At 38.6% G+C, this 9,957-nt stretch overlaps 1 protein-coding gene across 2 annotated transcripts in view; it reads right to left on the bottom strand.

Moving 5' to 3' along the window:
• Nucleotides 1-9,723, bottom strand: part of OSBPL8 (oxysterol binding protein like 8) — a 72,464-nt gene extending 62,741 nt beyond the window's left edge. For both annotated transcript variants that reach the window (XM_017733265.1, XM_017733264.1), the window contains exon 1: nt 9,633-9,723. The gene's annotated coding sequence lies outside the window, so the exon portion shown is untranslated. The remainder of the gene's footprint in view (nt 1-9,632) is intronic.
• Between the last annotated feature and the right edge of the window lie 234 nt (nt 9,724-9,957).

Consider the following 9,957-nt stretch of genomic DNA (forward strand, 5'->3'; position numbering starts at 1 on the left):
GGGAAAGAAGATTTATTCAAACCTTATGACACCAAATCTAGCCTTTTATCCTTACATAAGTTTTTATATTTTATAATAACTTTGCTGCAGTAGTAACCAGCAAAATAACTAAGTGGGTGTCATACACCGCCTTAATACAAGGTCAAAATGGCCGATGATAGTCTTGATTTTGAAGAAAAAAAGATGGGCTAAAACTAAGTGGTTAAAGACACTGCAAACCATATTCCTTTTAGAACTCCACGCTGCGATGTTCTTTCACATCTGACAAGTTACTAGTAATAGGCTCTCACATGGTACTCTCTGTCTTATCTCTCATTTTAGCAGCTGTATGAAGAGGAAGTGTGACACACTCTTCTAGAGACAGGTGAAAGGGATTAGGAGATTACCAGTCCTCCACACCTGGTCCTTACCACCTCTTTCCCCACAGTGGCTGAGGGACTGCCTGATGACTGTCTGTGCAGGTGCTCCCTAACCTTCTTCAGTCAAAAGGCATCCCCACTACTGCAAATTATTTTAACCACACACTCACAGAATGTCTGTCATTTAAACTGAGCTAGGTCCTGGGACTTCCGCAGGTCTGGCGCTGCAGTGGTAACTAGCAGCTGAGGGACAGCTTTTCACTCACCTCATTCCAACCCTAACAGCCTGGGTAAGCACAGACTGTGTTTACAGCTACAGACCCCCCCAACACCAACTGGAAACTACTTCAGGAAATGAAGGGAATCAAGCCAAGCCAAAAGGAAAAGCAATGTTGTTGTTAGACGTTTGTCTGAATTGAAAAAGTAAGATAAGTCAGCAGAGATGTTTCCATAGACAAGATGGATAGGTGGCAGAACAAATCCTTCTGATTCTGATGCCAAAGTGGAATCAGTTGCCCTCCAGAGAGAACAAATAGATCTGGATTTCTTCTGCATGGAACTTTCCAAAACAAAACCCAAGACTATGAAAAAATTTTAAGAATATAAGAATTAATTCATTGTGCTGAAAAACCCTCAGTAAGAGAATGTTAGAAGTCTACTTCAATACATCAAATGATGTATCTAAACATTTTAGTTATAATGAGATCATAGATACAGAAATATTTTAAGTCTCATCTGCAGGTCAAGAATACAATCTACTTCATAAGGAATAAAGTTTCAGAAAGCTATCCTGAGAGTATATCAAAACTATTGCAAATAATCATACTACTACAGATCAATTAATTATTAACTGCTAGATAAACTGTATGTGACTAGGTGAGTGCTTTTCACCTACTGCAAATAAAGTAAGAAGTTAGCTTAAACTACCATAAAGTTTCTGTATCTCAGAAGCTGCAGAGATTTTGCCTGGACAGATAGGTACCAACACTGGTTCACTGCCACATCAGATGCTATTGCAACTGAATTCCTAAATGAATCCCAAAAAAATTCCATTAAATGAATAATATACCTCCAAAACTGAGTCACTGCAAAGACCAGTTTTCTAACAGCAATTCTACTAGGCTTTTAGCTCTTCCTTCACACTCTGTATTTTGCTGCCTCTGAGAACTGAAAAGGATGCCCAACTTATTTTCAAGAGGTGAAAGAAACCTTAAGGCTTCATTTAAATTTTCAATTTGTTGAAAGGATACCCTAAGTGTCACAGCTCCCAAAGGCCTACTAGTACAGAACCACTTTTCTGTACCCCAATGGCTGTTTCACCAAAGTAGGAACTGAGATTACCTCTCTAATGAGCACCATGAATACACTTCACAGGAGCTCAGTTAAGAGAGTTTTAACTACAATCCTAATTTCTGCTCTAAACTGAAACACCATAAAATAGAAAAATCAATGCAAGTTCCAAGATTAAAAATATGAAAGAAGACTTAACACAGACAAACAAGTCTCAGTTGGGCTGTGTTGGCTGTAGTACAGTTATGTTATGTGAGAGGTTTCTAAAAAAATGGTCTTTCTGCAGGCTGAGATGCAGATATTTCAAACAGGAACCTTATGTTTATTCTCATGTACAATTTAATTTTCTTATTTTAGCAGCAGTGTCTCTTCTTGATATTAAAACAGAGTTGATGACATAAGAAATGGCCTTCATTTGTATTTCTTTTGGTTAGTGCTGGAAAGTAGTTTACACAAGTTTAAGATACAGGGTATCTGTACAAGAATTTAAGAACAAAAGGTCAGAGTAACCTACTGCAATAGGAAAAACCCTAGAAATCCTAACTTAAAGTAGTAGCAGGTTCAAACAGGCAGCAATAGTATCTGGTTTACACATCATGGTTTATTAAAAAGCTTTAGAAAGTCTAATTTAGATTTCCATTGGTTCTGCCAAGTTTGGGGTTTTTTTCACTCTAATGCTAAAGTAAAATGAGCTGATCAACCCAACTTTGCTTTTTAGATGTCAGTGCTGTTCTACATAATCACAGTTCAGGATCTTTCATAGGGGTTTTTTTTGGCAGGGTTTGTTTTTTCTGTTTTTTTGTTTATGTTTTGTGAGGTTTTTTGGGGGATCCTAGGGAGGAAAGTTGGGATTTTTTTGGGAGGTTCTTCACTGTTGTTCTGTGGGAGATTTTTTAAATACAGGGGAAAAAAATATTACAAATAGACTTCTTACAGGCTTAACAAGAACTAGTGCTTTTAGCAACAAACATCTGAGCTTGTCTTCTGAAGCTACTGAGTAACTGCCAATCAACTTTGATTTGGAAATGCTGCAACAATCTCACATAGCTTTTAGTTTAACAGGATGAACAGCAGTATTTAAACAATATAGCCTGATCCACAGGAACTGTACAACAGTATTGCATTGCAGACTTGGCAAGTGACCTAACAATAAACCTCTTGTTTACCTACCCATTTCTATTTTACAAATTACAAGCTCCTCTATGACATTTCTTTGGGCAATGAGAAGCACCTGACCTGCCACAACAAACGGCTACGGAAGAACTACAAGCACCACCAAGTGACAACTTACCTGCAATTCACAGCCCTCAGAAATCAGGTCAGTATCACTGCCTAATGTCAGCCAGGCCACTGCTCACACTATTTGCAACAAACAAGCAACTTATATAAAAGTTACTTTTGACAGAGGTGAAAATAGAAGTCAAGCCTTTCACAGATCAAAGCCAGCCCTCAAAAACAGAAATTAAACATATCCCATTTCTGAAGAGCAGAATGCTTTTTGCTCCCAGTACTGCAAGGAAACACCAAGACTTTTCATAGCAAGAGCCACATATTATCAGGATACATTTAATGTTCTGCTTCAGGGACCAATATAGAAGATACTATTTTTTCTGCTTGAATCAACCGAGTACGTGTCATGATTGGGATAAAGGGTTCTGCTCCTTGACAGCCAGGGAGTGGCTGTAAGCACAGACAGGAAAACAAAGCCTTGACACTTCCTTGGAAGTTCTTTGAAATGCTTCGGAGAAGAAAACAGAGGAAAAAATGACATCCTTGGCAAAGCATTATTCTGTTCAAGGCTAAACAAATATTTAATGGATAAGGCACCTCCTCCTGCCCTTCCATCCAGTTTACTCAAGTACTGGGAATTCTCTTTCCCATAAAATGTTTTAAAGGGGCCATCAGATAGCTTGAGCACCTGATTTAAAGTGAATACAATCCTCTCAGCAGCGCAATCCCATAGGACTGTGTGATAGGAAGTTTTGAATCCTGCCTCCTCACCCTCCTCTATCCAGCCCCTCAATACTCAGCAAGTTAAAGGAGCTAGTTAAGTGGCAAGAGACATCAGGTAAAAAAAGGGTCAGACAGAAGACTGACACAAATGCTGGGAATGAAGGATGCAATACTTGTGAGCTCAAACGATAAATAAGGGAAAGAATGATTCCAAGAGGGAATGTGTTTCTTTTTTAAAAGGAAAAAACCTTCATCGTTCCCTTTCACAGCATGACAATATCATCCCCCAAACTGACAAGAATTATCACTTAACAGCATTTTATAACTTACTTTCATATTGAAAATCACACACAATACCAAGATAAACACAAGCTTAACTACCAAGATAATACTAGCACAAAGCAATTCAATACCCTGTATCTCAGCCAAAGCAGTTAACTACACCTCTGTGTATAATGTTACACATTTTATTCCCTTGAAGGCAGCTTACACATGTATTTCCAAGTCTAACATGTAGGAAAAGAATGAAACACCAATTTCCATGCTTTACAAAATAAATGGAGCCAGGCAGCAACAGCTCAGAAGCTGTAACTGAACAAAAATGTACATCCCAACCTACCCATAGAGTGAGAGCACGTTCCTGGGGCACATTCCGTCTCTGACACTCACTTCACACACTGCTGTGAGGTGTCAGAAGGAAGAAAACTGCAGGTACTCATTTAGACTTCCTGCAGGAGCAGCTCTAAGAGTAACCAGCAGTCCATGCTTCCAACCATGTGCAGTGCTGACAGGGGCAACTGGAGGAACCTTGTGTCCTGCCCTTTCAATCCACTATTAACTGAGTATCCAAAACCAGCTGTCACAGATACAAACCAGTCAACTTCACCAAGTACAGTGCAGTTACAACTAGAGTCTTTAACTTTTAAAAGCTATGATTTGCCCAAGAAATCTTATCATGAACATGTAGAAGAGTAAAAATTTATTGCTTTGGGATATTTTTTCCAAAATTGTAAAGAAAAAGCACATGTAATACTGATTTTTAATGACAACAACAAGCATGCAGAGCCTCTAACCTCAAAAACAACTTGGCATACATAATCTTTCCTATTTGAAAAGATTTTGTTCCTTCGTTTTGTAGCCCTCAACAGAATTCAGAGCAGGATGAGCTGTCCTCTTCCTGATGATCACAACCTGAGAAAAAATACCATAAGCCAGTAATTCTTAATACAGTGGCAAATTTTACACTCCCATGACAGCTTCTAGAAAGTCTGTGACATTCACAACTTTGGCTTTTTCATATCCAAATTGTATGCAACAGACACAGAATATGAAATTAGGGCTTGTAACTCCAGGAGTGCTATTAACTTAATAAAATCCAGATTAAAAGTGAATAGCCAGCTAGATATTTCAAAGCCATTTATAAGCACCAAACTGTGAAGTAACTGAGACACCCATCAAAAGCACCTAACCAAGATAAGCACACAAGCATTCCAGTTACAGGATGAAGTAATAAGCAATTCCCCCAGCCCCACAAAAAAACAACACTCCACATGCAATGAGAATTGACTGCTCCCAAATCTTGATAAGTATAATTAACCTTCATAACCCTTTCTTTGGCCTTGAAGAGTAAACCTGAATTCATCTTGAAAACCAATTAAAATGCTAAGCAGTCTGCCTACTTTGGGACTGGAGAATAGCATTCAATCAAAAAAAAAAGCATAGTACAATTGTCTCCTCAGACACCTTCAAGGATCTGTTAGCTGTTTCAGTAAAAACTGTAATTCATAAATAAACCACATTTTAACAAGGACTGAAAAATTCTTCAATTCTTCATGAAGATCCTGAAACATTTAAGATTTATGAAGGCAAAATCAAAGGTTTAACAGAAAAAAAATAGCCATAGAAACAAAAGATAAAGATGATCTAGGTGGGCTATGAAGTTTGATTTTGCCTTTTCATGCTATCTTTAACAACAGATATTAATTGTACAGTGCCATTTCCATTCAAAGAGCTTAACTTTGTTCTCCCCAGTAAGGTACATTCATTCATTCTGCCTTTTAGATTGACTACTGACAAGGAAATCTACTTATAATTTATGTCACCCAACCTGCTTTTTTTCATGTCTGCCATTTTTAAATTAGCACAACAACTAGACAGGCAGAAGGAGCTGGAATTCTCATTTTTCTTTCTAACTTCTTCTTTCCTACATCACAGATATTTCCTCTTACACAAAAAATTCCACATGCCTACTTGCCATGAAATTTAGATGCATGTGACTCTGTGACTATCACATTTCTTTTTGTAACTTTATTTGTTCAACAGAAGGAAAGGTAGGTAAAGTGATTTCTGATTTTCTAGTGAACTGGAGCTGATTTTATAGTAACTATCCAGTTTTAACATCAGAATTTTGTTTCCAGTGATAGATTCCAGTGTTATATTTTAGTATAACTTCTGGAGTTCACTACTGGAGTTCAGAGTGGCATTAATTACTTTTTCTTCCCCATTATAAATTTATTTTTAAATATACACAGTATAGCTGCTTAACAGGCATCTGTTTGAATATTTAAACAAGCCTAAATTAGCTCTTCATTTTGAAAACAGGTCCTTTATGCGGTGGCTGAAAGTCAGAATCATCTTCATGTCAAGATAAGGCATATTTCAAGCCTTATAACTTCCAAGGAGTTCTCTTGCTGCTGTCCAGTTATCCTTGACAGTGCTGTAGATGGCAGTATTTCACAGAGCTCACCTCCCTGCCCTAACCTGGGGCTAAGGACTGCAGAACAGGGAATGCACTGTGAGGGTGCTTCAAGAATCTTCAGTTCAAGCATTTCCACAACATACCATACACAGTAAGAAAGTATGCAAAATGCTTTAATTTGAAAAGCAACCCTCTCAGATGATTAAAGAAATGTACCATAATGCCAGTCAAACAAAAATGCTAAGTTACCGCAGGTGAGATCATCCTTAAAACAGAGATCCACAATAAACTGTTCCCATGCATAGGACCTGAGACACTCAGACATTTCATTTCAGATTACCAAAATAAAACCAAGTTCTCCGTAGTAACCTCATATTCCTGACTAGAAGGTGCAGTTCTAGTGCAGGTGGGTACATCTGGATCACCTGGGCTTTCACTTTACTTGAAATTGGGGCACTTTCAGAAAATAATAGCCTGCACAGGACATCTCAGTTTCACACTAAAATACAGTTCTAGTCTGTCAGCAACACACTTTCCACATGGAACCCCCCCCAAGAGCAGTCACTTTTGTCTGGAGGCTGATTGTTCACATCACGATGTGCACGGCAAAAGCTTCACAGGAATGAGCTACCACTCACTCCTGGAAAACATAAGTAACATGGATCCAAGTATATATATATAGCCTTGACTTCCAATTCCCTTTCTTCCTAAAATTTTAGCAGGAGTTGACAAAAGCAAAGTATGCTGTATGCCACTGCTACAACCCTCAGGTGTTCTGCTGCACATGCCAGAAGCAGATTGAGGAGCAAACTGTGCAAATCCCATGCCACCATCATGGTGGGTTCACATTATTTCGCAATGGGTAGAAAAATTACTCAATCACTAGCAAGTCAGTAGCTTTAGGAACCACCACAACAGCAATTTCAATGCTTCCCCAGAAAATTCATCTCCTAGCTGTCAGCCTCATTATGCATCTCAAGCAAAGTACGTAACACTAGCTCCCAGCATACCGAGCATGCAAGCTTGTCTTTGTAATGCTCACGAATCAGAATTCACAGGAGCCTAGCATCTCCATTCCTTAGGATGAAGGACAGCCTGCTGAAGATCAAAATTACTATCTTTGCTACTCAGCAAAACATTTGCTGGGAACTAGAAGATGCATGAGACACCAGAAATAGTGATGAAGGAGGAGCAGAAGCCAAGACACAATGTCGGCCTCACTAACCTAGGAAATGAATTCCAAGGCTGTAATGGAGAGCAGACTGATACCACTGCATTCCACCAGACTATCATCAGTAGGGCTCTTAAAAGTGTTGGTCAGAGCAAATAAATTTACGCTGATAACAACCTCCCTGGACTCAGTTCTGGGAGGAGCAGAGTATTACTAATTTTGCTTTATAGCTTATGCTTGCAGTTATTTGTTTGAGGAGGGAGGAGATGTTGACATAGGCACCTGAACTGCAGCTTCTCCCACACTCTTACAATAGCATGATCTTGGCAAGGCAAGCAGCAAACTCTGCCATGCATGGGATTCAAGTAGAGACATTTAAAATTTCACAACTGCAAAATATTCATGCATCATGCAAGCCTCCATCCATGAACACGTGTATTTTTCTCCAGAGAAAGTGAAGCAAAGCACAAGAATATAGACAAACACTGCTAGGTTTCTGAATTGCTAAGACAGGCAGGACAGCAACAAAGAAGAAAAAAACAGATATGCTACTATATGCTTAAGTGAAAGGAGAGAGAGGTGCATGGGGCTAAAGATAAAAGTATTATGGACATAGAATAAAGCTGGGACAGAGAAAAGATGTTGAGAATCGTCAGACAATTATAACCAAAACAGTTAATGACACAGAGCCATCACCTGAAAGATGACTACAGCAGGACAAACATGGAGATAAAATGCATTTTTTTTAAATCACAGAATAAATTTCAAGCAAACATGACCCTGCAACAGGATGGTGACTAAGGCCACCAGAGCTCACGTGGGCTTTCATTCAGTACTGATGGCAACAGCAGCATTGTGTCACAAGAAGAGGACAGATGCTAAGTGGAGTTGGAAAATTGCACCTATTACACCTGTGAGTGGTAATAAAAAAGCCTCATCATTTCTTTTCTTCTCCCCCACCACTCAACTCTTGGGACCCTTGACACTGGAGAAGGGAGTGAGGATTCAGTGAGAGCTTTCAGACTGAGTGTAAAACCCTGGTAACATGCACACCTTCCTTCACTCAGGTCCTTTTCTAAGGCTTCACATGAAACTTGTTTAGCAACTACTTTTTGCTCCTCCACAATTTCCTGTCTGGGCTGCCCTGCTGCAGAACACACTGTGCAGATTGCAGGTGGTCAGCTACAGCAAGTTACAAGTCATTAAAACACCATCTGCTCCCTGACAAAAACAACAACAACAATAAAAAAAAAAAACAAACAAACAAAAAAAAAAAAAACCAAAAAAAAAAAAAACCAAAAAAAAAAAAAACCAAAAAAAAAAAAAACCAAAAAAAAAAAAAACCAACACATCCCTTTCTTCCTTCCCTCCATCCGGAAGTCTACAGACAGAGGTGCAAATTCAAACACCATCTCTATGAAGGCAGTAAACTATATTCAGAAAATTATTCTATAAGCCAAGACCTTGCTTCCACAACATTTCCCCCAACACCTTAAAGCCAAATGAATCACAACAGATGCTACTCATTTGGACAACCCAAGCTTCCTAAACCTGCATTTGTAAGATAGAAATATCTGCTAAACAAGCAGTTTATGTCTTAATCACTTACAAGAAACTAACAGTCAAAAAACCCCCAACCAAACCACACCACACCACAAAAAAACCACCAAGTTGTTTAAATGAAATTGTTAGCTAACACTGGAAACTAATGCATTTTTTTAAACCCACAGAAATATCTAGAAAATGCCTACAATGAATCACAGTCCAAATTTACTTGTGATACCTCAGACATGTTTCAGCCATCACTTTTAAACACTGTACATTGAGATCAACACCAGGACGCTCTCACTCTAATTTCCCTTTCCTGTTCCTGGGCTGCCAGCACAAATGCTTTTTTACATATTAAATTCACAAAAGGTCAACTGCCAGATAATATTCCATATACAGAATTTTTAAAAAGTTATAACTCATTGTCTTTAGTTCTTAAGAACAATACACAATGAAGTTACCCTTAACACTGTTCTCTTAAAATGCAACAAGCCTTAGCTTCCTGAAGTTTAAAATTAAACCCAAAGCCCAAAAGAACCAGCAGTTTGAAAAGCCTGAGCCTCCTGTTGCTACACAGCAATACCAAGAGACCACTGTGTTACAGAAAAATTACCGGTCTCTTCTTCCAAAAGCAGACTAAGCCATCTAATTTTTCTGCTGGATCTTCATCAGCCTGATCCATAAGATGCTGTTGCAAGTTCTGATGAAGAAGACAGGAAGATATGATTTTTAACTGTTCACAGCATGAGAAGTGCCATGCTGGTAAGCATTTCAGATGCATGATGAATTCTTGTACCTGTAATAAGAGGAAGGAGTCCACAAATTATTATCCAGAATAATTCAGGAACAGAGTTCAGAAATAAATCCATGTAAGGGAAAAAAGAACAAATATGCAGGAAGATAGGCAAAGCTACATCTACAATATATTTGTCTGAGAT

This window comes from Corvus brachyrhynchos, unplaced genomic scaffold (genome assembly GCF_000691975.1).
Source record: "Corvus brachyrhynchos isolate BGI_N302 unplaced genomic scaffold, ASM69197v1 scaffold32, whole genome shotgun sequence".
Taxonomy (NCBI): domain Eukaryota; kingdom Metazoa; phylum Chordata; class Aves; order Passeriformes; family Corvidae; genus Corvus; species Corvus brachyrhynchos.